The sequence below is a fragment of the Eleutherodactylus coqui genome, chromosome 2 (genome assembly GCF_035609145.1).
Source record: "Eleutherodactylus coqui strain aEleCoq1 chromosome 2, aEleCoq1.hap1, whole genome shotgun sequence".
NCBI lineage: Eukaryota > Metazoa > Chordata > Amphibia > Anura > Eleutherodactylidae > Eleutherodactylus > Eleutherodactylus coqui.
Genome location: NC_089838.1, coordinates 256,938,994 through 256,965,499, shown reverse-complemented (window position 1 = coordinate 256,965,499; position 26,506 = coordinate 256,938,994). Strand labels below are relative to the sequence as shown.

The 26,506-nt window shown below is 43.3% G+C and overlaps 1 long non-coding RNA gene across 1 annotated transcript in view; it reads right to left on the bottom strand.

The window, feature by feature from the left end:
* The window catches only part of LOC136610783 (uncharacterized), an 84,966-nt gene extending 58,856 nt beyond the window's left edge, over window positions 1-26,110 (bottom strand). Inside the window, exons 1-3 of the long non-coding RNA XR_010790168.1 lie at window positions 25,950-26,110; window positions 25,741-25,835; window positions 14,525-14,561 (exon numbers count right to left, since the gene is read on the bottom strand). This is a non-coding gene — a long non-coding RNA (uncharacterized lncRNA). The remainder of the gene's footprint in view (window positions 1-14,524; window positions 14,562-25,740; window positions 25,836-25,949) is intronic.
* Between the last annotated feature and the right edge of the window lie 396 nt (window positions 26,111-26,506).

Genomic DNA, 26,506 nt, shown 5'->3' with positions numbered 1-26,506 from the left:
CGCTGCCTAGCCATGCCAACCCTCTGCAGTGTGTGCCTGCTTTTCCTGTGGCAGACGCACTTATAAATAGACATGAGGGTGGCGTGGCATGAGGGCGGCTGAAGGCTGGGCAGGGACAATTTGGTGTACGCTGTGGACACTGTCGTGCGGGGGGGGGGGATAGGCAGCATGTAACCCAGGAGAAGTGGCAGCGGAGTGTCATGCAGGCAGTGATTGTGCTTTGTTGGAGGTAGTGTGGTGCTTAGCTAAGGTATGCCATGCTAATGAGGGCTTTTCAGAAGTAAAAGTTGTTGGGAGGGGGGGGGGGGGGCACTCTTGCCGGTATTGTGGCCCAATAGTGGGACCTGGGAACTTGAGATGCAGCCCAACATGTAGCCCCTCGCCTGCCCTATCCGTTGCTGTGTCGTTCCCATCACTTTCTTGAATTGCCCAGATTTTCACAAATGGAAACCTTAGCGAGCATCGGCGAAATACAAAAATGCTCGGGTGGCCCATTGACTTCAATGGGGTTCGTTACTCGAAACGAACCCTCGAGCATCGCGATAATTTCGTCCCGAGTAACGAGCACCCGAGCATTTTGGTGCTCGTTCATCTCTAGATTTTACCCATGTGGCGGTTTTACTGCCCTATTTTGTTTCCTTTAGCTACCAAAATTATTTTTACTGCGTTTTTTTCTGTGACATATAGGGCAATTTCTTAAATATCTTTTTCACTGACTTTTTTTCATATTTTTTTGTTTTATTGGAGGTAAAATGTTAAAAAAAAGGATTTTTTAACATTTATAGTTATTTTTTTAAAAATGTTGTATATTTATGCTAAAATAAAGTATGGAAATGAGTTCCTCTATTATTTTCGGACGGTTTGATATATAATATGTATGGTTTTGGTTTACAGGACGCGTACGGCGACGGTTTTTGGTTGGCGTCGGCTTTGTGTTATTTTCTTTTTTTATGTATATATGGTTGTTGTATTCTGTTATTTTGTTTTACTGATGTATGGAATTATGTTTTTTACTATCTGTGTCCCCCATGATGTCATGTAAGACCTCTGGGGGACATTCATTTTTTTTTTTGGACACTTTCCCACTGTAGCTGAGCATCCATTGGAGCTCCAGTTACAGGGAAAAGCAACCGCTGTAGTGACATTAGTCACTGGCAGAGCTGGCCAGGGTCTAGTATGACCCTCCAGCTCTGCTGTAGCAGGGAACCTCGGCGGTCACATGACCCCCCGACTCCCGTAGTGAAAACTACACTTTACTTTCACTTTCTAGTACACAGCGCTCATTGAGCATTGTGCATTCGGGGAAGGAAAAAGCAGGAAGGGTTAAATACCCCTCCTGCCTTCTCCTCCGGGTTATCAGCTGTCACTAACAGCTGATAACCCTTCCTGCCTCTAATTGATTGCAGAGGGAGGACGCTTAAAGCGCCACCATAATTTTACTATCAGGTGCACAATCAGTTGATTGGTCTGGATTCCGAGCGGTGGACCACGATCAATTAACTATTGATGACCTAGCCTAAGGATAGGTCCAATATATAAAGTGCACGTGAGCAGCACCACTAAATAAACCTTATCATGGGTGGAGCTATCCGATGCAACAGCTGGAACATACAGGAGACCGCATCCGTGCTCCCAAAATAAGTCCAATGGTCAAGAAATAAAGGTTTCAGCAGCATCAATGGTGCAAATCCAATAACGATTTTATTCTCCCATCACATCAGCAAGCGACGTTTCGGCATGTAGACTTTTTTAGGCTTGAAAAAGGCTACATGCCGAAACGTCACTTGCTGGTGTGATGGGAGAATAACATCGTTATTGGATTTGCACCATTGATTCTGCTGAAACCTTTATTTCTTGACCACTAGCCGAAGGATAGGTCATCAATAATATTTTTCCTGGAAAACCACTTTAATCGCACTAGAAACTTGTGCATTTAAAAGAAAGGGTTGAATGAGATAAAATAAAAAGCCACCCAACAAACACTTCTAAAAAATCTATTTAGACTAGTTGAAAAAATGCAATGTTTTTTTTAAAAAAAATGTGTTTATTAGGGGTAGGGAACACCATTAAAAAAGTGGGTGGGAAAGAAAACTGAAACATAATTATATTCACCAACATGTTGGACATATAGGAATGCTAAATAAAGGTAACATAATAACAATAATAATGATACACAATAACAATAGGAATAAATATATAATACAATAATAAATCAGGTGCATATTAAAGAAGAACTCCAATATTGATAACCTGTCCTCAGAATAAGTCATCAATATCTGATCAGTGGGGTCCACCTTTCAAGACCTTTGCCAATGAGCTGTTTTAGAAGCAACAGCGCTCGGGCAAGTTCCACAGCCTTTACACTGCATGCCAAGCACAGCGCCATACATTTTTTAGTGGCTGTGGAAGGTGTAGCTGCTTAATCCCATTCACTTGAATGAAACTGAGCTGCTCACAGACCACGTGGCAGATGAACGTGATGTCACTGGCCTTAAAGGGCTGCAGGGCTAACCCAAGCATGAGTCTCTTCAAACAGCTGTTTAACAGGGGTTCCAAGTGGCAGACCCCCACAGATTGAATACTGATGAACTATCCTAAGAATAGGTCACCAATATTGGAGTCTTGTAAAACTGCTTTAACCTTGGTGTTGAATTCTGGGGCAGAGAACAGACCTCTTATTTTCTTAGACCTCGAAGAAGCAACAGCAAGAAAAAGTTATAGGGGCGCTAGCTTTTCAGACAACTTATGATCATCTACTAGCTTGTGTTAGTCTCATCATTTCTATAATTTACTTGCATTGAAAATTGTGTTGCTTTACCACTGCCTGTCCACGGGCGAGTTGTCATTGGGAGATCCACGGCGATAAATTGCCTGCGGACCTCGCATGACATGCTTTTCATAGGCTTACTATGGAAAGCGTAGCCCGACGTCCACGAGTGGAGAATTCTCCAATCGCGGGATTCAAATCACGGCATGACGCGATTTGCTGCGATTCTCCGCAGTGAGCCTATCTATTAGATAGGCTCATTGCGGAGACCTGTCAGTGCTCCCTCCTCCGTCGTAGCGGAATATTCCGTCACGGCCGTGGACAGGCGGCCTAAATAATACTTGAAGTGGCTGTCACTAGGGGTGTCCCTTCCAGCTTCTCTGTAATCTACTTTCTATCATTAGGTACAGAGCTTCTGTAGTAACAAGGACACAGGGACGTTTCCTTAGCAATGGGGGGAGGACCTATGTTTACAGGGGCACTCCCACGTACTCATAGGCTGCAGGCCAACAGATCTGCAGACACTGTGATAACAATCCCCACAATCTCTCATGGGTGTGTATGTACACGTATTATATTGAGCTTACTCACCATTTGGCCAGAATGCCTGGGAAAGCAGAAGGGTGGGCATTCAGATACTGCCTTACTGTTGATTGGACCACAGACTACAGTGCTGCATGGGAAGTCAAGGCAAAGAAGTGCAGATCAGAGAACTACTGGCTGAATGCTAGATTTGCTACCTACGCTGTGCCTGAAAGTTGATTGCAAACAGCAGGGCAACAGAGAAATGTGGAAGACCATCTAAAAATCAGATCTTACAGACACGATACAGTATGCGTATTAGCGCATGAACCAGTCAAAGTTTTTTTTATGTACTGTACCAGAATCTGAAGTTATCTCCTATCCTGTGGATAGTAAATAACTTGATCAGTGAGGGTCACACTGCTGATACCCCGCCAATCAGGAGAATAGAACTCCCATCCCCCGCACTCCTGTCACTATACAAATACACTTGTGTGAATGAGCCCTAAACCTACTACTAATAGCATCTATACTAAAATGTTTTTGGAATGTCCGAATGAAATAGAATAACCATATGAAACCCATACGGAGAATATACAAACACCGTGCAAATGTTGGCTTGGTTAGAAAGCAGGATTACATTACTACAGCCTAGGATGTGGGGCACAAGCTCACAAAGGTCTGTGCTTGAGGGGGTTGACCCTTTAACCCCTTCTTCTGTACAATAATTCACAATGCATTCTAAACACAGATCTGTTGTTGCAGTGGTTTATGAGGCTATGAAACCTATTTCTGAGCACAATATAGATGTGTTGCTGTCTCTTTTGGAAGAGCTGGGATTAACATAGGAAACTTCAATAACAGCAAAAACCCTACAATACATTCAGTTCTGTGCAAAAGGTTTAGGCAGCTCTGGAAAATGCTGCAAATAAGATTTTTTAAATAAAAATAGGTGTCTGATTGGCTCCAAATTTCTTCTGCAGCAGAACAACAACCCCAAACATCCAGCCAATGTCATTAAGAACTATCAGTGCAAAGAAGAACAAGGAGTCCTGGAAGTGCTGATATAGCTTCCACAGACCCTGACCTAAACAGTATCCAGTCTGTCTTGAATTACATTAAGAGACAGAAGGATTTGAGCAACCTACATACACAGGAGATCTGTGGTTAGTTCTCCAGGGTGTTTGGAAAAACCTTCCTTCAAAAACAGTGTGCAAGTATACCTGGAGCTTTAATGCCATTTTGAAGGCCAAGGGTGGTCACATGAAATATTGATTCAATTTAGATTTCTCTTTTGTTAATTCACTTTGCATTTTGTTAATTGACAAAAAAAGCTCTTAGCATTTCTATTTTTTAAGAGCATTCTTAGTTTGTAGCAATTTTTCCACACCTGCATAAAATTTTTGCACAGTACTGTATATCATCATGGTACTGTATATTCATGGTCAGCCCTTTCAAATGCATTAGGATTTTTACAGGGTCCTTGGACGGAGGGGTAACTCTGTCAAAAGAGGTACTGAGTCTATGCAACTCACTGCAGGTCTTAGATCGTGCAGGTGGCTCATGGGAAATTTGGACAATACAAAATATTGCCTTTCTCTACACTGCTCCATTATACTAGTTAGCACTCCAGTCTGTTCTTGTAGTCTACAATAGCGGTGACTGTGTTTTCCTGCTGTCTTCTACACTGGGGCTTGAACCGGCTCAGGCATGTCTGTATGCTACTTCATAGAATGTACAACTTCTCCAACTGTGCAACACCATGATGGTGTCCAAGATTTTTTTTACATCCGCTTCCTCCAAGCCAACTGCAGTCATCTGACCACTTATTAGTCATCTGAAGAATAACATTTTAGACATCACATAAACTATGTATAAAGGCTAAACCATAATATTATACACATTAGATGTAAATTGATTTCAGGGGGTTCAGATTATCATGTAATGTGGCAGTCTGCTGGCTCTTCCCAACAGCAGCTGTCAGGGGACATAAGTATTGCACAGTTATTGGCTGATACTTTTGTTCTTTGGGAGATAAGCCATTGCCGGAGGAGTCTGTCAGAGGCTTTCTTCCCTCATTACATTCAAAACAAGTGTCTATGGGACTGCTGAGCCACATAGTTGTTGACTGAATTTGGCCAACAGCTATCTAATCTGGATGGGCAGTCTATGTCTTCATGAACCAACATTTGTAAAGTGCTGATGCAGCATGGTGGATAAGGGTTTATGTACCCATTGTAATTGTGTGGGCTTTGTCTTGGTATTCAGGTTCCCTCCCTTACTCCAAAAAATATACTGGTAGGTTAAAGAAGTACCTCCATTAACATACTTTTTTCCATTCCTTCCCCCTTACGGTTGCCTGTCCAACTCTGGATGTCTCCTATGTATATTGCAGTCACTTCCATGCAGTGCAGCCTCCTGTCTGATGCTTATCAGGCATCATCTTGATGTTGATTTCACCTTCACTGTGTTCTGTGCTATCAAACCCATGATGCATCATCACTGCATTACATAACTGCAGATTTTACCACCTTTGCCTGCTGGAAGGGTAGTGTAACTACTAAATTCTACATTCACCTCAATAAACTAAAGACCATAAGTATGCAGTCATGCAGGATGAGCTATCATCTTCTTCATTCTAAATGTGTGACAGGAGCCTCTATTCATCAGCATTGCCAGACTTTGCCTTAACAGAGGCTCGTACACTGTTGTGTAGATGGTTCCCAGATCTTTCTCCTCCACGTTGGACTTGTTTGTGTAGCTTGTGTAATCCCAATCTCCAGTTGGGCACGCTAATGGCTGCAGCTCTGCAATACACCACCTCTCTCGTCCACCTCACATCGAGAACTCTAACTAACTCCTCCTTCACTTCCTGCTGCTTTCCCGCACTTTTTCTCTCTCTCCGCCTCACATCCTGCTCACTTTTCTGGGCTTGCCGCAACTCCTCCTGCCACTATCAAGCAAGAAATTCTATGGCAAGCAGCCAATCAAGAGCAAGCTGTTGCTGGGCAGACTAAATTTAGTCTGTGAAGTAGGGGAAAGACAAGGTCTCTTTCCTGTACGATACCTTCTATGTCTCCGCAGGAGCACATAGCCAGGTATTTCAGGACCCCTGAGTGTATGACTATCCTGTAGGAACCTCTGGGTCATTACACTCTGTTGTATCACCTCTAGCTTGGATACAAGATGTGATACGGGCAGGCATAGAGGCTCTAGTACCCTGTTGTACCGCCTCTAGCTTGGATACAAGATGTGATACGGGCAGGCATAGAGGCTCTAGTAGCCTGGTGTACCGCCTCTAGCTTGGATGCAAGATGTGATACAGGCGGACATGGAGGTATACAGGTTTTGTATGGTATCCTGCAGCATACCGGTCCACATTTGCTGTAACTGAGCATCTACATCACGTAGGCTGTCGAAGTTGGCATCCCACATGGTCCCATACATGTTATATTGATGATAAATCTGCTGACCAAGCAGGCCATGGAAATCTGACAATGTTGTGGAGGCATTCCTGTGACACCCTTGATGTGTGCAGCTGAGCATTATCCTGCTAAAAAAATGCCTCTTGGAAGCCACCATGAGAGGTAACACATGTGTCCTGAAGATATCGCTGAATGTCATTGTCCCTCGTACCACTACCACTGACTGATGTATGTTATGAACCCCTGGACCATCACACCAGCAGTAGGGGCAATCTCTGTACGGCGGACAAAGAAACAGTTAAAGCTGCTCATGCTTGTTGGATGATCCTCTCTACTGGTGGTCTTTCAAGAATGTCCTAAGCCCGGTTGCCTTGCGTTCGTGCCCTCCCGCATCCACTGATCCCAACATCTCCTTACAGTCTGGTCAGAATAGCCCAAGTGGCTGGCAATTCTTTGATAAGACCATCCAGCTTCTCGCATTCCAATAATGCGTCTCCTCTCAAACTGTGCTAACTTGGCAAAATCTCTTCAATAATAATGTGGCTGTGGATATATAAAACAATATTAGATCTTCTGTGAAAAACTAGAAAACAAGTGAGAGGTAGTCTAATGGCAAATCATGAGAGTGCATAAATAAACCATATAGACTTGCAAAATATAATAAAACAAACCCCTGTTGGTGTATTAGACTATAATACTCAATTTGTAGCTGCCGAACTCCATCTCCTATGATTCTCAGCTTGACTAGAGACTTGGGGTTATCCATTGAACAAGGGTCTAAAATGTGGAAGACTTAGCACATTGCATTAGCCAGTTTTTCTACTATACAAATAGGTCCTCTTGCTCTGATTCATAATTCTTTGGTCAATAAATGCCTTAACCAGAAGCATGTGTGTTGACAAGTTATTGCTTAAATGTAATCTGAATTGGCTTATCCATCTCTGAGAAAAACGGTTCTATCTGAAATCCATTACATGCTTTTTGCAGCTTGTGGTGCATAATATTATGTAGCAAAATGAATAGCTTGTTTGATTTTCAACGTAATATTGATTCTTAGGCATACACATATATTGTGTTATTCTTACTCGGAATGCGTGAATGTTAAGTTTATCTGGTTTTCTGAAGACCTGCATAGAAAATTATGCCCTGTAGCTGCCTCTGCCATACATCAGAAAGAGCATGAAACTTCAGTTCTTCTTGGTAAATCCTTTTTGATATTTACACTAATGATTTGGGCACCACTTTCTAATCTTCGCATTGAAATGATTAGACAATAACGTTAGATTGTCCCTGTGTTCTCCTAGCAGTTGTGCATATTTACTGAGGTGTCTTGAGTGAACATTGTGCACATATCGTTAATCCATCTGCCTACCTTGGTTACAAGCACAGATGAAATCAGTGCTTCCAAGATCTTAACCTTTCAAGTTTAAAATGTTTCTTTCCAATGCTGGCTGCCGGCAAGAAAATGCTGGCTGGAGAATTCCTTAGTGGTTTAAAAATACCCAATGAGCCAGCAACCTTGACAAATAGTCCCAATGACCATATCAATCTGGAATTGCTCAAAAATATCAAATTTTCAGGATCCAAATGCATCCAGATGCCATGTGCAGCCGTAAGAGGAAGTATTTGAGGCGAGAAGAATGAGTGAAGGATTTGAAATATGAAATCCTAACTGGAGGATTTAGAATTGATCAGTGGGGGGATTTCGAAAGGGATTGTGACTAAATGACATGCTGTACAGGATTAATGGACTCGGTGCTTTAGAAATGTAATTGCACAGCACCTATGTAGTTATCATATAAAGTCATAATTCAAAAACATTGATTTTAGGGGACTAACTTTACCTCCTAAGAAGAAGACTTTTCTCACCCTTTCCCTTTCCTTTCCATAGTAACATAGTATGTTAGGCCAAATAAAGACATATGTCCATCCGGTTCAGCCTATACCCCCCAATGTTGATGCAAAGAAAGGCAAAAAAAACCCTCCAATGTGGTAGCAGGCAATTTTCCGACATTCCTTGCTGTTCCTTTCCAACTCCTTTCCCTTCATATTACTTTACCTTTCTCACCCTTTCCTCTTCCTCCCCCTTCATTTCCCTTTCCTTCGCCTCCCTTCCCTCAAAGCACTTTTGTAACTCCCTTTTGAATGTCCCTTTAAGAGCGGCTTCAGACCACCATATTTGTGCACATTGCGCAGTGACAGTGAATAGAACCCATTGTTTTAAATGGGTTCATCCTTACCATTCTTTTTTGCATACACGAAAAAACCCCGCTTCATGCTCTACTTTTGTGCACATTTGTGCACCAAGAGTCCCCATAGAGTCTATGGGGTTGCACAAATGTGTAGATATGTATGCACAGGAAGACACACAAAAATGGGCAAACCCATGAACGCCGACCATTTAAATCAGTCCAACCTCGGAAGGATGAAAGGCTGAGTCAATCTTGAGCCAGCTAACTGAGCCAAGCGGGGATCGGACTCAAAACCTTCAGGTCGTGACTAAGGACTCACTTACATTGTGCATGTTACACACATATTTTTGAAAGTGTAATGCACAGTATGCAGCAAATACGCATGTAACATGGGTATTTACTGCGTAATTTACACCCATAGACTATAATATGTATACTACGTACCAAAATAGGTCACGTGCATAAAACACGCTTGAGAAACGCAGGTCTGAATGTCCCAAAGTAAGTAAATGAGCTTTTAGCACTGCTCATTACGCAGACGACATACAGCCCTAACGCTGGCTAAAGACATAAGGATTATCTATAAGAACTGTGATGACTTTCTGATCCGTATACAATGAATATAATTTATGTATGGTTCTAAAAATAATGTCACCTCTATAGAAAATCTGTTTCTTTGATTGGATCACTTATTCATGTTTCAAAATTTTTGTGTTTTTTGTAGCAAACTATATAATTGTAGTACTACTCACTTTGCTTTGCAAGTATTCTCGAGTGGGGATCCCCACCTTTCAGACAATTATGACACATCTTGTAGTTATGCCATAAATTTCCAAGATTGGAAATCTCCTTTAATAAGTGCGCAGGTCTGCAAAATATGTAAGTCTTATTTAAATAACCCAAAATAAAGGCAATTGTGAATTAAAGTATTGTCTGTACATTTGTGACAGCAGCAAGTGTAATAAAATATGGTCTTTGTTTCCAGCTTGTTTTCTGTATGCAAATCCCCCCTCATGTTGTGGATGATGCACTCTGACTATATATTTTGTGTAAATGTAGCGCTTGAAGAATTATTTCTTCAGGCAATTTGCTGGGTGGTCTTCTTGTGAAGAATGACAAGCAGAATAGCAGATAGCCAGACATCTCCAAGATTGTAACTCCCACCCCTAGAGCACAGATTGAAAGTGAGCCATGTTGACAATGTACATTGATGTCTCAGCTTAACTGTATATGTACCAGACACAAAATAATAAGAAGAAATGTCCTTTTTTTGTTTAGATACAATGTTAGAAATATCAATAAACAAGTTGCTGCAGTTCATAACTTGTTATATTGTAACTTTCTCACTAAATGTCTCTATAAGTGTGTCATTTTAGCTGTAGTTAGTTTAAAAAGTATCTACATGTAATTAATTATTTCAAAATCAAAGGAATTAGGTAAATATTTTCCCTTTCTTCCTTTATGGAAATTGATTTAATGGTTGAAGGTAGAAAAGAGGAAGGTTTTTACCATACATACATATATGGTTAATAGTTTCATACAGTATTGAATGCAAGTCACCGAAGTCATGTATGCAGGTATGGGAAGCATGCCTATTAAAGAGGCAGACCATGTATCTGCTATGGGGCCCTTGAGTAGAAAAGGTCCTTGTAGAGGCAGGGCCCAGAGTTGGTTAAGTATTTATTTTTGCCATTTGGTAGTAGGAGCTGGACTCCTCTCTGCTTTTAAACATTGTCCTCTTTTCTATGTATCTCACTACCCTTCATTTTTCTGAACGGATGATTTACATCACAGCAGTTATTTAAGTAATGAGCTAGGTATTTTTGGTATCTTGCAAAGAGACCTTCATGAAAGCCAACCAGATACACTTGTGCATTTCATCTGCAGTGGATCAGAAACGCTATCTTTTCTCCTTAGGGAGAGCAACTATAAACTAAGTAAGGAGACTCAAATGGCCATGCACGCTCCTCTGGGTAATATGCAAATAAGGGAGATGGAATAAATCCTCAATTCTGCCTTTCAATAGGTGGCACTGTGGAGGATTTATTCCATCTCCCTTATCTGCAGTGGATGCACTCAATAAAATCAGCTAGTTTCTAAAGTTCATCTAATTGAGCTTTAATATGTTCTTGTACCTTTAATATGTAGGGTGGTTCATTTTTAAAGCAAGACAACAATGTGCAGACCAAATTCAGTTTTAAACAGTTCACACTAACTTAACACTTCTTGACCTAATGGTTAGTCACTTTGAGAAGCACAAAACACTTAATGGTCACAAGACTCAGATGAGACATAAAATCATATTGTTTTTTATATACATACATATTGGTGCTGTTGATTAAGCATTGCAGAACTTTACTGAAAAGAGTATACTATTGAATAACAGTTTCATCTACTATCTCAGATTTCTGTTCACTCCAAAAAATCCACACCCCAGGACCTTACTTCATATATGCCTCAGCTGCCAATTCACCTTCCATCAAATACCAAGTGGATATGTCTCTCAGTCTAAGCCCTTTCCTATTGAACCCTGTCCTTCTCAGATCCTACCCTACAGAGCTTCATTCCTCTTCACCTTAGATGCCCAGCATGAAAGTAAATGCTTAAAAACATAGATTTATTGGCTAATTTAAAATATAAGTAGGAACATAGTGTGGAAAAAACTATGTATTTCAGACCCTTATAGCTGGGTCCTTACTCTCAGGTCTAGTTGTAGGGAGCTGAAATATGTAGCTTTTTTTAACACTATAGTATATTCCTATTTGCATAGAACACTGCAAACCACCCTCTTCCATGGCCAGCCTCCTTAGTCCCTGTCTAACAATTAGTCACTTGTTTGCTCTCCATCTACTCCTGTAACAACCAGGCCCAGCTCAGCAAAGCAGCCCCTAAACTGTTTCCTGCCAGAGACGCTCTCACACATCAGGTGACCATCTACACAGCTCTTCACTTACTCTACATCATCATGACTCCTGGCCTTCATCCCTCCATCAACTCTCCACTGGACAAGCTGCACCCAGCCTCCAGTCCACCACCACTCATGATGTCCAAGTCTGCACACTGCAATCCTGCCAGGTGGGCCATGACCCAAGTATAACTATTTCACAAGCCAATAGCAGCTTCAATAGGTACTACACACGGATCACAAACAGTGTCACCTACTGGTGCCAAAACTGCCTTTTTATCTAGACTTACATGCTCCTCCCAGCAGCTATTTATGTACATTTACCCGTTAGCACCAGGCTCTTCCTGGGCTTACACCACAATTCATATCTTCATCTTCAGCTGACAGTCAAGAAGACCATCATTTTTGCGATCAGCCACAGCAGATATGCAGTCCTAAGCTCTCACTCACGACCTGAAGGTTGCAGGTTCAATCCCCACGTGGTTCAGGTATCCGGCTCAAAGTTGACTCAGCCTTCCATCCTTCTGAAGTTTGTAAAATGAGTTCCCACTTGCTGGCGGGTAATAAATAAATTACCTGAAAGCGCTGTGGAATAAGTTGTCACTATAGAAAATAACAAGATTTATTACTTGACTAACCTTTTGGCAAACGTTTGACACACGATAGTGACATGTCAGAAACAGTGATCAGTGGGGTGTGGGTGCTGAGACTCCTATGATTACTAAAACATATGGGCAGAATCACTCATATGATCACTGTGCCAATTCAGAGTAGAGTACAGACTTTATACAAAGTCTATAGTCTATATGCCACTTTCAATGACAGCTAAATGGGCACAGCACTCAGTGAGCACATTTGCCCATTCATTTTAGCAATCGATGTGTGTCTCCGCATCTGGACTCCACTGATGAAAACTCTCTCTGGCAAAATCAGAAACCTACTGCACACTGATGAAGGGCAAAACCCTGAAACAGCTGTCTGTGCATGGGCTCTGACTTTGCTTTCAACTCCTGGTCATTGTTACAAGGCTTATATAAAGAGTCTAACATTGATAGGGATTGCTGCCTTCCAATAGGTGCTCTGTGGAGGTATTGTTCCGTCTCCCTTATTTAATGAAAACTTGACATGTCAAAAGTTTTTAGAAATTCAGTTTATATTTTGAATTACTAAGCAGTCCCTTAGAAAACAAATGATTCCTTTTAAAGAAACAGGCAACTATAAATGATACTTCTTCAGTCGAAAGGCTGCGATTGGAGAGTGCAAAGTAAACCCGCCTTACAAATAACCTACACAACACGGATATCTTCTTTTCAGTACGTGTAACTAACATCTCTGATATGAACATGGCACTGCTGAGAACTTATAAATGAATATGAATGGGAAGCGGCTTCATCAATATTAACTGCTACACGTTGGTGCCAGGACTTTAAATACTGCAGACAAAGTGGCCCTGGAAGATTGTTTGACACTCTTCAGATGATTCTCCCTACTTAATATCACTAAGTAAAAAACAAATGAACAAACGAGTGCTGAGATCTTAAGGTTCCCATAATGATGTATGCACTGCTGGAGAGAAGTGTCAAATTGACGGAGCTGGAAAGTAAAGCTGTGTCTGTGTCATAGCACTCAGATAACATGGAGAGTAATGCAGCCTTACATAGCTGGAAAGAATCACCTTCACTTCTGAGAGATCACCATTCTATCAATGACCTCATGCCTCAGTCACAAGGAATGATATTGCTATGGTGACAAATTGCAAGATAGCTTTGTATAACTAGAAGTCAAGTGATCAACAATTCAAAGTAATTTTCTATTAGGGTAACAAAAATAAATTGTTCTGAGTTTTCCGCATCTAGTATTCAGCCAAAGGTTCTACTATCAGTCAGTTACTTAATTATTTTCGTCCCTGTAATTTATATTTCTTGCAATTAGAATCTGAAGTTATGATGCTCATAAATTGTCAATAAATACAAGTCTCAGAGTTGTTCTCTTGCCTTCAGTTTGTTTAACCCCTTAGTAACGGCCCATACACCCATCTGGCGGTTACTAATGGGCTTTATTCTTATGCCCGGTGACAGCCCGGCACCTGTTCTAACAGCATGGATCAGAGAAACGGCCAATCCCCGCTGTTTAATTCGTTACATGTTGCAGTCAATGTAACTGCTGCATGTAGAAAGATGATGGAGAGGACTGATGTGATCATGGCGTCCTGTTGAGTTGCTATGGCATCCAAAGGCTTGAAGATGGCCTCCAGACCAATATAAGGGCTCATTCATATCAGTGTTTGGGAGGTCCCAGCATACCCTGGCCTAACAGTTTCGTTTTATAACTGAACCGAATGGAGCCGAATGGACTCCTATTGACTATCCTAGAGTCCATTCAATTTTCAGCCAGTAGTCAGGCATTTTGCCGGAATTTAGAGGAAATTGTCACAATTTTGGTATTGTCACGTTCACAATGACCCTAGAAAAAAAAGTTAGTACATTGTGTAACATGCACGGTTTACCAATAAAAGGTATAATTCATCCTGGACAGAAACAGAACTATGTTAGAAGGTATCATATCTACAAGACTATGTGGTTTCTCTAGCTGGGAACAATCACATTCAGGTCTTTCAATGTGAGAATACAAAAAACATACATCTTTGTTAGAAATAGTAGCAAGATATTAAACAAAAATAATTGAAATATGCTTTCAACGTAATTGTACTGACCTGAAAAATTAATTTCTTTTATGCAGCGTGATGAATACTGTAAGATAAAAATTAAAAGAAACAGGCCAGAATTGTTAATTTTGTTAATATTTCCTCTGAAAAAACCTGAATAAAAATTGATCAAAATGTTATATGTTTCCAAAAATGGGATTAATGAAGACTCATCCCACAAAAAATAAGCCCCCATAGAGCTCCATCAATGGAAAAATAAGCATGTTATGGCTGACCTAGAGAATAATGCTATCACATTATTTATTCTGCATGCTAAACGCTATAAAAATGAAATAAAAAACAAAAAAACAATGATGGAATTTCTTTTTCCCCCAACCAGCCCTCCCCCCAAAATAATAAAAGTCATACAATACAATATATACACCCCAAAATTATGCCATTAATAAATACAACTTGCATGGCAAAAAACAAGCCCTCGTATAGCTCTGTCAATGGAAAAGTTTTAAAGTTAAGGCTGTAGGAATGTGATGACGAAGAAAATAGAAAAATTGAATTATTGGTTATTAGTAGAGATGAGCGAACGTACTCGGTAAGGCCGATTTCGCAATCGAGCACCGCGATTTTCGAGTACTTCACTACTCGGGTGAAAAGTACTCGGGGGCGCTGTGGGTGAGCGGGGGGTTGCAGAGGGAAGTGGGGGGAAGAGGGAAAGAGAGAGAGCTCCCACCTGTTCCGCGCTGCTACCCCCCGCTCCACCACGCCTCCCCCCGCTCCCCGGCGACCCCCGAGTAGTGAAGTACTCGAAAAGCGCGGTGCTCGATTGTGAAATCGGCCTTACCGAGTACGTTCGCTCATCTCTAGTTATTAGGGTACAAAATGGGCCCCTCACTAAAAGGTTAAATACATTTTTCTCAATGTTTTTTAAAATGACACTGCTGCAGTTTTGATAAGGATTTTCTAAAGCTTTTCTATATCAAATCTGATTCGCAATGCAATGATATGGGTCCAGCAAAGTATTGAAGAATAACCAGGCAGATTTCTCTTTCCAACAGTTGCCCTTTTTCGTTGCTATTTTGTGGAAAGCTCTAAAGGAAAAAGTAGCTGTACACAAGTGTTAGGGTGCATTCACACGAGCGTGTGCGTACATAGGTGCGCACAAAACTGCGCACCCACGTACGTGCACAAACACACGTAAATGCAGGTCAGTGCAGCATTGCTTTTAATGGGGCCACAGCTGCTGCCGGCAGCCCCATTGAAAGCAATAGGATGCTGGCAACCCCTGCAGTGATTTTCAGGGAGGGCTTGAAATATAAGCCCTTCCCTGAAAATCATCCCTGATTTGGGTAAAAAAATAAATAAAACTAAATATAAATATATATAGGCCTGCAGATGGGTAAAATGGTGATAAATGCAGTAAGCAAGTCATATAACGGCCAGATACAGTATAGTGTTATTTATTATGGTCACATGTGGAAGCTAATCCTAAAAAGGGGGGACGAAGCTAATGGCGAAATGTGTGCATCGGGCACAGGGATTTCCAGACCCTTGGTTACGTGGTAACACTTTACTATATATATATGACACTGAGATTGGTTGCCCCTATTGTAGGTTAATATGAGCATGATTTTCTTTGGGAACTCCTTATATGTGTGATCCGAGGCAATGTATTTCCCTTGTTTTGATGCTGCATTTCCTTTATGTTCCATTTTTTAAATGCTTTTATTATATTTGTAACAATTTTTTAATGATAGATTTCTGCAGTCCTGTCTTGGACTTTTTTTTTGGGGGGGGGGGGGGGGGGTCTGTTATATCGGTTGATATATGGAACTGACTTTTTGGTGGGACTATAGTTGTCTTCATATAAGATTCACATTCATGTCTGTAGGTAGAGATGCTCTTTAAGTATAAGCTGAGGTTTTGCTACAATGCCACTTGCCAATTTGCTATTATTTCAGGAAAACGTCCCCACACTATATATTCTTTCTGCAGAAGCATAGCATCACATGCCAGCTAAACGACCAATCATGTAACACATAGGCGGGCCGAATCTTGCCCAGCTGGCTCATAAAGGGAGGTCCTTAGCAAGGGCCCCCTTTATACTAATAGGGCATATGGACAGGGATTTTCTTTATGAGTTAACCCTTTACTTGCCTAATGAAAAAACATTCTGAGTTCTCAGAAGTTTTGGATTTTCAAACCTTTTTCACAGGCGTACATGTGAAACAAGTTAAAACATCATTTTCTGTGGTATCCAGACGCAATAATTACTTTCGAGTTGCCTGGATACTTCCCAAACAAAGCATTTTTCCATGCTAAGACAATGGTGTAAGTATTTAGTTACAATGTATCAGAAACATATACAGTATAATTCTACACTGCACATGTATACTGAGCAAAGAGCTGGATGATAATATGGCATCATATTACAAAGATGAAATCCAGTGAGTCAACGAAAGCCAACTAATAAATAAACTATCATACTTTTTTACGATTCTAGCAACTTTACATCTAAAAGAAGTTTAAAAGAAGACAAAATGGGACAGATTTATCAGCATACTTATTTGAGGTTTCTAGTGAAGACAGAAAAATATAGCAATCAAAATTCCAAGTGTCCGGCAGCACTCCTTAGTAGATCCCAAACATGGGTGAGGTACCTTACCATGCAGAGCCACAAAAAGAGAATTATGGACTAGAGATAAGCGAGCACCCAAATGCTCGGGTCCGCGTTATTCGAGTCAAGCTTTTCGTAAAATTCGAGAGCTCTACTCGAGTAACGAACCCCATTGACTACAATGGGAGACTCGAGCATTTTTGTATGTGGAACGCCGGGGTCCCGAGCTTTTTTTCTCTCTCTCTCTCGACGCATTCTGCGTCACAGCGGGGAGGAGCCAAAAGCTGGGGCGGGGTCGAACGCGATTTGATGTTCGTTCGAGTAACGAGCACCATCAAGTACGCTAATACTCGAACGAGCATCAAGCTCACCAGAGTATGTTCGCTCAACTCTATTATGGACCTCCCAATCCCCAAGCGCAGTCCAACAATAATTAAGGTAGTGGCAGCATCAGAGATGTAATAAAATCAACTTCTCTTTAGTGCTCCATGTTAAAAAGGCAACGTTTGGACACAGATGTCTTTATCAAACCTTTATCAATTGGCTTGATAAAGACATCTGTGTCGAAAGGTTGCCTTTTTAACATGGAGCAATAAAGAGAAGTTGATTTTATTACATCTCTGATGCTGCCACTACCTCAATTATTGTTAGAAAAATATAGCAAAGCTTTGCTCACATTCTCCCACCTACTCTCCTGACCCATGTGGTGTCTTACATGGCAGAGGCGCCTTTGGCAATACCCCTATTAAGACCTGACCTGGTATCTAAATAGAATTAATCTGCAATTGTTTTTAACCTTGTTGATGAATGCAGCACATGCTCCATAGAGGAGAGATACTAAAACTCGCATGGGGTGTTAGTATCAATTATACAGTACTTACTGTTGGGGCTCGTTCAGATGAACGCAGTTTTCGCGTTGCTAGCAGCGACAGAATGCACTTCTATTAGGAACCAATAGGTTCCTATAGAAGCGTTCACATAAGAGAATGTTAGGCACCCAAAACGGTGCGCACCTAACAAGGATAGGATATGCTGCAGGCCACATGTAGCTCCAAGGCATGTCCTATCTTTGCTGCGTGGTTTCCATGGGCTCCTATGGGAGCCTTAAAAAGGACGCAGCTCACACCTAGTTTTGTGTGAACGGGCTACTTCATTCACGCGATCTTTACAGCGCTATTAGCAGCTATCTTTTTGCGCTGCTATGCAGTGCGAAAACTACGTTTGTCTGAACGAGCCCTTAGAATTCTTCACTATTCTTATGTTGCTGTTTGGGCATCTATTACAACTATTTATGTACTGTGCAATCAACTGTGAGAGGAGCGGCTCAGTTGAAATGACATTTCAACCATACTAAGCCACTAAACCAGTGACAGCCTAGCCCATTCATGTGAATAGATGTTTCCATGGACAATATGTTGGTACACATGAAACAGAGATGCAATGGGAGACTTGAACAGTTGTAACAAGGTAATGATAAAGAATTCTAAAGGTAAATATATTAAGAAATCTGCAAATTAGCAATTGGGAAATATGGTACAGATGTAAAGTCTGCAGCATATTTAAATACCTATTTTAGCCAGAGTCAGACCTAGGGTTTCCTCCGCCCAAAGCTGAGTGGTTAATGTTTTTCCTTGTGGAGAGCCACACAAGTAAATCCTATATAGCAGATGCTATGCTTCCTTGGAAAAAAAGCCATGCAAATGAGTGATGGAATAATCCTCCACTATACCACGTAATGGAAGGTAGCAACTAGAGATGAGCGAGTATACTCGCTAAGGCACATTACTCGAGCGAGTAGTGCCTTAGCCGAGTATCTTCCCGCTCATCTCTAAAGATTCGGGGGGCGGCGGGGGGCGGGGAGCGGCGGGGGAGAGCAGGGAGGAACGGAGGGAGAATCTCTCTCTCCCTCTTTCCTCCCCCGCTCCTCGACGCAACTCACCTGTCACCCGCGCCGGCCCCCGAATCTTTAGAGACGAGCGGGGAGATACTCGGCTAAGGCACTACTACTCACTCGAGGAATGTGCCTTAGCGAGTATACTTGCTCATCTCTAGTAGCAACCCTATTAGTCAATAGCTGACCTTTTAAAAGGCCTTGCAACATGACTAGGGATGTAGACCAGACCAGAATATCCATGTACCTACAACTGTTTCAGGATTGTTGCCCTTTATCGGCATACAGTATGATTCTGGTGGGCCATTAGCTAGATGATTGGGTATCAATGTGAGTCTCGGAAAGGGAGAGTGTGATATTTCTCCTTATAGAGAGCACCACAAGAGAGAGTACCACAAGGATATACGAAGTCTTGTATAGGTAATGCAATGCTCACTGGGAAAAAGTCTTGCAAATGAGTGATGGAATAATCCTTCATAGCGGCATCTATTGAAAGGTGCTACCCTATGAGTCAATGTCCAACTTTTTAACAGGCCTTGCAACTTGAACAGGGATGTACATCAAACCAGAATCTCCATGTACAAATACTTGGCTTCATCCAAGCAAAAATTAGATTAGCTGCCCTATCCTTGTATCTAAATACCCTGCTAGAGTAGAGTGATATATTGCATTCCCCGATGCCATAATGCACCACCTGCACCCCCTCTAGCTACATCCCTGCTGTATAAATAAAGATTGCTACAATTATTTTTACATTTCTCATAATTTATATTGAAATATATAGTTGGCATTAACCCTGACTAATATAAAGTAATTACTTAATAAATACTTTGGAAATTGCTGGCAGTAGGTAAATATATGAAACATTTGTAAAGCAGAAAATTACTTCTCCCTCTCCAACTCCTTGAGTGTACGTTGTTCCAGATACTCATACAGTTGTTACAATGGTCACATAGTTACATTTACCGTAAACAACTACAGCAAATTATCATGAACGTAAAAGAGAGGAACAGTAAAAGCTCTATGTATTTCATAGCTGTTGGATTTCATGGCGGTTGACTTTAGACATTAGCATAGTTGTGTATCAGTTTAGGCATAGTGCAGAGACCAGTTGGCTTAAAGTATTAGCAGACCCAGCTATCGAAATGACCGAGCAGCAGTGTTATTCTGATCTAACAGCTGCCAACATTCCTGACAGGAGATGAGGCAGATGTCCAAGGACAATCAGAGGGAAGAACATTTAAGCCAAAGTTTGCCTATCTCTTATTCTTGACTTGATCCTCTCCTCAAAGTTGAGCCACAGCTGCTGCACTTCAAGGCCCTTATAAACTGATCCAGCTGACTCCCTCCTCTTCTGTATTGGCATCCCATCAATATCTCATTAACTATTTACAAGACAAATGTTAACACATAGCAGTGTACATAGGAGACTGGGAGAAGCCTTCAAAAATGAAGCAAACAGGAAACTGAACTCAAATCAATAAGCCACAAAGAGGTACAAAAGTTAAGGTTGGAATGTTAACAAGACTACAAGTATGAAGTAGACTTCACATAACGTGAAAGGAAAAAAGTAGAAACACATAGATATACATTAATACTAAAATTCGAACCTCTGAAAGTGGAAGATACATTTAGAGGATGTTTGTTGTTGTTGTGGTTATGGAGTTACTAAATATACACTGCTCAAACAAATTAAGGGAAAACATTGCTCAGAAAATGTAAGAGAAGGTTTAAATTACTGCTCAGATCTCAATGAGCAAAGGATATGTGCTCAGTGTTAAGCTTATCTGTGAAGTGAATGGGGCACCAATGGTGACCTGCCAATTCTAATGTTCTCTGGTGAATGCCAATTAAGCTGCACGGTGATGGGCTGTGAACACAGTTCCCACTACGGGATGTCAGACTCTCCTGCCACCCTCAATTTGGTAAGAACATGCAGACCAGTAGCCTGCTGAAGGTCATTTTTAAGGAGGATCTAGCAGTACTCCTCCTATTCCTCCTTACACAAAGGATCAGATGCTGGTCTGCTTGCTGGGTTGATGCCCTTCGTCGGTCTTGTCCAGTTTTCCTCATGTAAAGGCCCATGTCCTGGTATCTGCTTCATACACTTGACAGTGTGCTGGGAGACGCTGCAAACTTGCAGCAACACAGCCAGTGCTCGATAAACCAATCACAGCCATTCAGTGATGTCATTCACTAAATGGCTGTGAATGATTGAGTGCTGGCTGTGATTGGCTGTTCATTGAAAAGTTATCAATGAAGACAATATATTTCTTTCTTTTTTTTAAGGTTTTATTTTGTAATGTTGATAACCAGGGGCGTAACTATAGAGGGTGCAGGGGATGCAGTTGCACCCGGGTCCAGGAGCCTTAGGGGCCCATAAGGCCTCTCTTCTCCATATAGGGAGCCCAGTACTATGAATAAAGCATTATAGTTGGGGGCCCTGGTACAGGTTTTGCATTGGGGCCCAGAAGCTTCAAGTTATGCCTCTGTGCAGCATGGTTTAGGTATGGGTACGGGTACAGATACAGATAGAGGAGGGGCCCCAACTCACCTTTTAAATGAGGGCCCCTGAGCCTTTAGTTACGCCCCTGTTGATAACAATACAAACAAATAAAAAAAACATATAAGCATGAAGCAGACATGTCAAGCAACTAAAATAGACTTATTTAGGCCATTAATTCTATATCACTTTGATGTTACGGCACTCTGCCCCCCGAGCGCCAGTTGGGGTGCCCTGATCTCCCGCACCCCCACTGTCCCTGCCTACTTGCCTCGGCCCTGGCTAACCCCAGGCGGACAACTGGACGGCGGTCCCTGCCCTGGCTAGGGACCTGGCGACTGACAAGCAGGAACCTACCTAATGGGGGGAACAGAGTGCCGACAGAGGAGGCAGATGAATCAGACCAACAAAACTTACAAGGCTGGAGATGGGACTCACAGGCAAACTGGCAGGGTGCTGGATAGCAACTAGTGCAGACTGGGCCAGACTAGATTAGAGGCAAACAGAACCAACAAAAACAGACTGAGTAATAGAGGACCAGAGGGAGCTGACCGACAACTAGGGACTGGCTGAGGAGAACCGCAGACAGACTGGCTAGGTGCATGCAGAACCAATAACTGGCAGTGAGCTCACTTCACTGCCAGACTTTTAACCACAAGGTTCCGCCCAGGGGCGGAGAGTGGGAGGAGGCAACTCCGCCCACTGCTGTATAAGAAGAGCGGAGGAGGGCGGGCGGCACCCTACGGGCGGACACGCCCATGCCGCCGCCCACAGCTGCTGGGACAACCTCGACACAGTGCTCCAGGCCGCCGGAGCCGACGCCAGAGCGACGCGCCGCGCTGTATGGTAACATTACCCCCCCTCTGACGGGGGACCTCCGGGCCCCCGGAAACTCGACCAGGCTTATCCAAAAAACGGCTATGAAAACGCTGTACCAACCCGAGAATGTGACCCTCCCGAGCGGTCACCATGGACTGATCCTCAGGTCCATGACTTTGGTAGCCTGTGGCTGCCCCATTTCCTTCAGGGGCTCTCCTTTCTACATCTTCTTCAGGACCAACCGTTGACATATCGTCGTGTTTCAGGTCGTCTTCCGAGTCAATGCCCGAAGGTTCACCACTATCTCTTGTCCCATCCTCACTCCCAATGACGCTGCCTTCAAAATATGCGGCAACTCCAATTTTAAAATCACTGTCATCTGAGCTATCATACTCCAAAAAAACTCTTCCGGGCCCCCAAATATTGTACGGTTCCTGGACCCCGGCAAGAATCCAGGACCTCCTGGGCCTTGTGTTCAACTTCATCACAGACCAGGGTGGGCGGCGGGGGACCGGAGGTGGGCATCACCGAAGAGACAACAGGTTTCGACAAAGACTTATGGCACCCCGTGCGACCCCTCCTTTTGCGATTTCCAGAGGACCGGTACCCCTTCTGTCCCACCCTGTACGGCTCAAATACCGACCGACTCTCCTCACAATGCAACTGCATACGAGACCCCACCCCCTTCTTCCGTCCCCCCTGCAGCACACCGGCGGCGACATCAGCAGCAGGACGGGCGGACGGGGTGTGAGGGTAAGTGATACCTCGGGGACTGAGTGCGGTATCGACTGAGCAGGGAGGAGGGGGAGCGCAATGGCTATGGCAGGACGGCCCCCACTGGGTTAGCTCCCCAGTGACCCAATCGAATTGGGGGTTGTGCAACGCCAGCCACGGCATCCCTAGTATCATGTCTACCGACATTTTCTCCATTACCAGGAACGATAGACCTTCCGAATGGCGACCCCCCACCGTGAGTTGTAACACTGGGGTCCTCCATCGTACCAAGCCCGAGTCTAGGACGTACCTGAGGTCCTAGGCGACCCTCCCTGCAATCGCCTAGGACTGGAAGTCTTTCTGCCGATTCAGACTGTGGACGCTGAGGCCTCCGGGGGCAGGTTATCACCCGATGTCCAGCTTTCCCGCAGTAGAGACAGAGATGATGTAATAACCGAATCCGGCGTCGCTCCTCGGGGTCCAACAGGTCCAGTTCCATAGGTTCGGGAACAGAGACTGGTACGGACGGGGAGGGAACAGGACAAATGACCTCCCTGACTCTATGGGTCGGTCTATCTTGCTTCCCAGCCCTGAGCCTCCTATCTGCCTTCACTGCTAACTCCATAGCCTCCTTTAAGGACCCGGGAACGGGATGGGAGATCAACAGTTCTTTGACCGCGTCCGAGAGACCTTGCATAAAAACGTCTTTCAGGGCGCTATCGTTCCATGCAGTATCACCCGCATAGCGTCTGAAACTGGAGCAATAATCCTCCACACAAAGCGACCCCTGATGCAGCGCCAGCAACCGTGAAACCGCCAACCCCACTCTATCCGGTTCATCAAAGATGCCCCCGAGTTCCTAAAAAAAGGAGTCCACCGAATGCAGGGAGGGGGAACCCTCGGGAATGGAAAAGGCCCAAGTCTGGGCAGAGCCCCGCAGCAGGGACATTATGAGCCCGACCCTCTGGACCTCCGAGCCGGAAGAGCGGGGACGCATCCGAAAAAACAGGCGACACGCCTGTTGAAAAACAAAAAACTTGTTCCTCTCCCCAGAGAACACCTCAGGAAGAGGGCATTTGGGTTCGGGACAGGTAGAGGCGTTCTGCCCCTGCGACAACGCCCACTGCTCCTGGGCCACCATGCGAGCTGCCAAATCCTGGATCACCGGCACCAGGTCTTGCAGCTGGTTTGCAAGGGCGCTGATCGCCGCCATGAAAAGAAAAACAGTATTTTAAGGGCCAGTTATTATGTTACGGCACTCTGCTCCCCGAGCGCCAGTTGGGGTGCCCTGATCTCCCGCACCCCCACTGTCCCTACCTACTTGCCTCGGCCCTGGCTAACCCCAGGCGGACAACTGGACGGCGGTCCCTGCCCTGGCTAGGGACCTGGCGACTGACAAGCAGGAACCTACCTAATGGGGGGAACAGAGTGCCGACAGAGGAGGCAGATGAATCAGACCAACAAAACTTACAAGGCTGGAGATGGGACTCACAGGCAAACTGGCAGGGTGCTGGATAGCAACTAGTGCAGACTGGGCCAGACTAGATTAGAGGCAAACAGAACCAACAAAAACAGACTGAGTAATAGAGGACCAGAGGGAGCTGACCGACAACTAGGGACTGGCTGAGGAGAACCGCAGACAGACTGGCTAGGTGCATGCAGAACCAATAACTGGCAGTGAGCTCACTTCACTGCCAGACTTTTAACCACAAGGTTCCGCCCAGGGGCGGAGAGTGGGAGGAGGCAACTCCGCCCACTGCTGTATAAGAAGAGCGGAGGAGGGCGGGCGGCACCCTACGGGCGGACACGCCCATGCCGCCGCCCACAGCTGCTGGGACAACCTCGACACAGTGCTCCAGGCCGCCGGAGCCGACGCCGGAGCGACGCGCCGCGCTGTATGGTAACATTTGAGCTGTATATGAACCTATGATAATTGTATAATAAAGAGATTTTGACTAAACCCACAGCATTATTTTAGTTCTTTGCACAACATGACACGTGAAACCTTACATACACACATACATGCAATAATACCAAACATTCCACTGCATCCACCCTGTCCTTACAAAAACGTTATCTCCTGGAGCACTGGTGCTTGTAGAAATATTCAGCCAATCAGCCCACGTTTCATCAGATTTTTAAAAAAAATCTATAGAAACCAACTGCACACTGATGAGGGGCAAACACCCCGAAACAGCTGTCTGTTGGTTCTCTCGCTTCCTATTCCCAATAATTGTTAAGACTTGTTAGAAAGTTACATTGATTTGAAGGAATGCTGCCATCCAATAGGTGACGCTGCACACATATTTTTCCATCTTCCTTATTTGCATAAATTACCCAGAGGAGCTAGCATGGCCTTAAAAGTCTCCTCACTCATATTTGAGGTTTCCTCACACCCTTTTTGGGTGCTCTCCTTGGGGAGAGACAGTATGTTCCCCGACCCACTCACTCCCTAGGTGTCTCCACACATTTTTTGGGTGCTCTCTTTAAGGAGACACGACACCTCTCCTGACCATCAGATTTTTTTGGACACTTCCTATTCATATACAATTTTTTATACAGAGGAACATATGAATTAACTAGTTTAATCCAATGGTTTACGGTTGGAGACTTAGTGGCTTTTCACAATGCTACAAGTACAAGACAACGGAATACAACAAAAAATAAATAATAATTTTTAGTTTCTTGTAGCTAAAAAATCAATAATTTCTACCAAACAGACTTACTATGATGCAATCCAAAATGACCGTGCACTGAAGAACTGCAGACCAGTATGGCTATACCATTGCCATACAGAATGGAGAAAAGTCCCTTGCTCAGCCTGGAAATGAAAACAGCTATTGCAATCAGATTTATCTCTACTTTTCAACCAAACAGCCATGTAATATACTCTGTAGAGGAATTTGTACTGGATCAGGATATTATGAAGACTCACCATAGTGGAAAGGAAAGTGTCCGCTACTTCTTCCCAGTCTTCAGTTCTAAGATCAGGAACATCTGCTGACCAATATATTTATTTGTTAATTGGGGTGAAATATTGAAGATCATCGAAAATAGGAGTTCGTCAACAAATAAGCAGCGAAAATAAAGATCCTTATTCTGTGATCTAAACAAAAGTCTTCATACAGTGAGATGACCCAAAACAGAAGCACACTTGGAACTGTTTGCTGGTAGGAGGCTGGGAATGCAGATCTCTGACTTCTTGTAGACGACAGTTAAGAAGAGTGACATTTGACTTTTACAAGCTTCTTGATACTATTTGGAGAGATACTGTTCAAAGCATCACTTGTAATAAACAGCTTATAATATACAGCAAAATAAAACTCCCATGGTTCATGTAGGTAGGACTCAGACATATGGCTTTTATTAACTGAGAAGGCAGGCAGGACATTAAAGGTACACTTACCCTTACAAACAGATGCTAACAACACTTTTATTAGCTCCACTTACAGCATGATCACTTAATCCTTCTTTTCACTTTATCTTACTTTC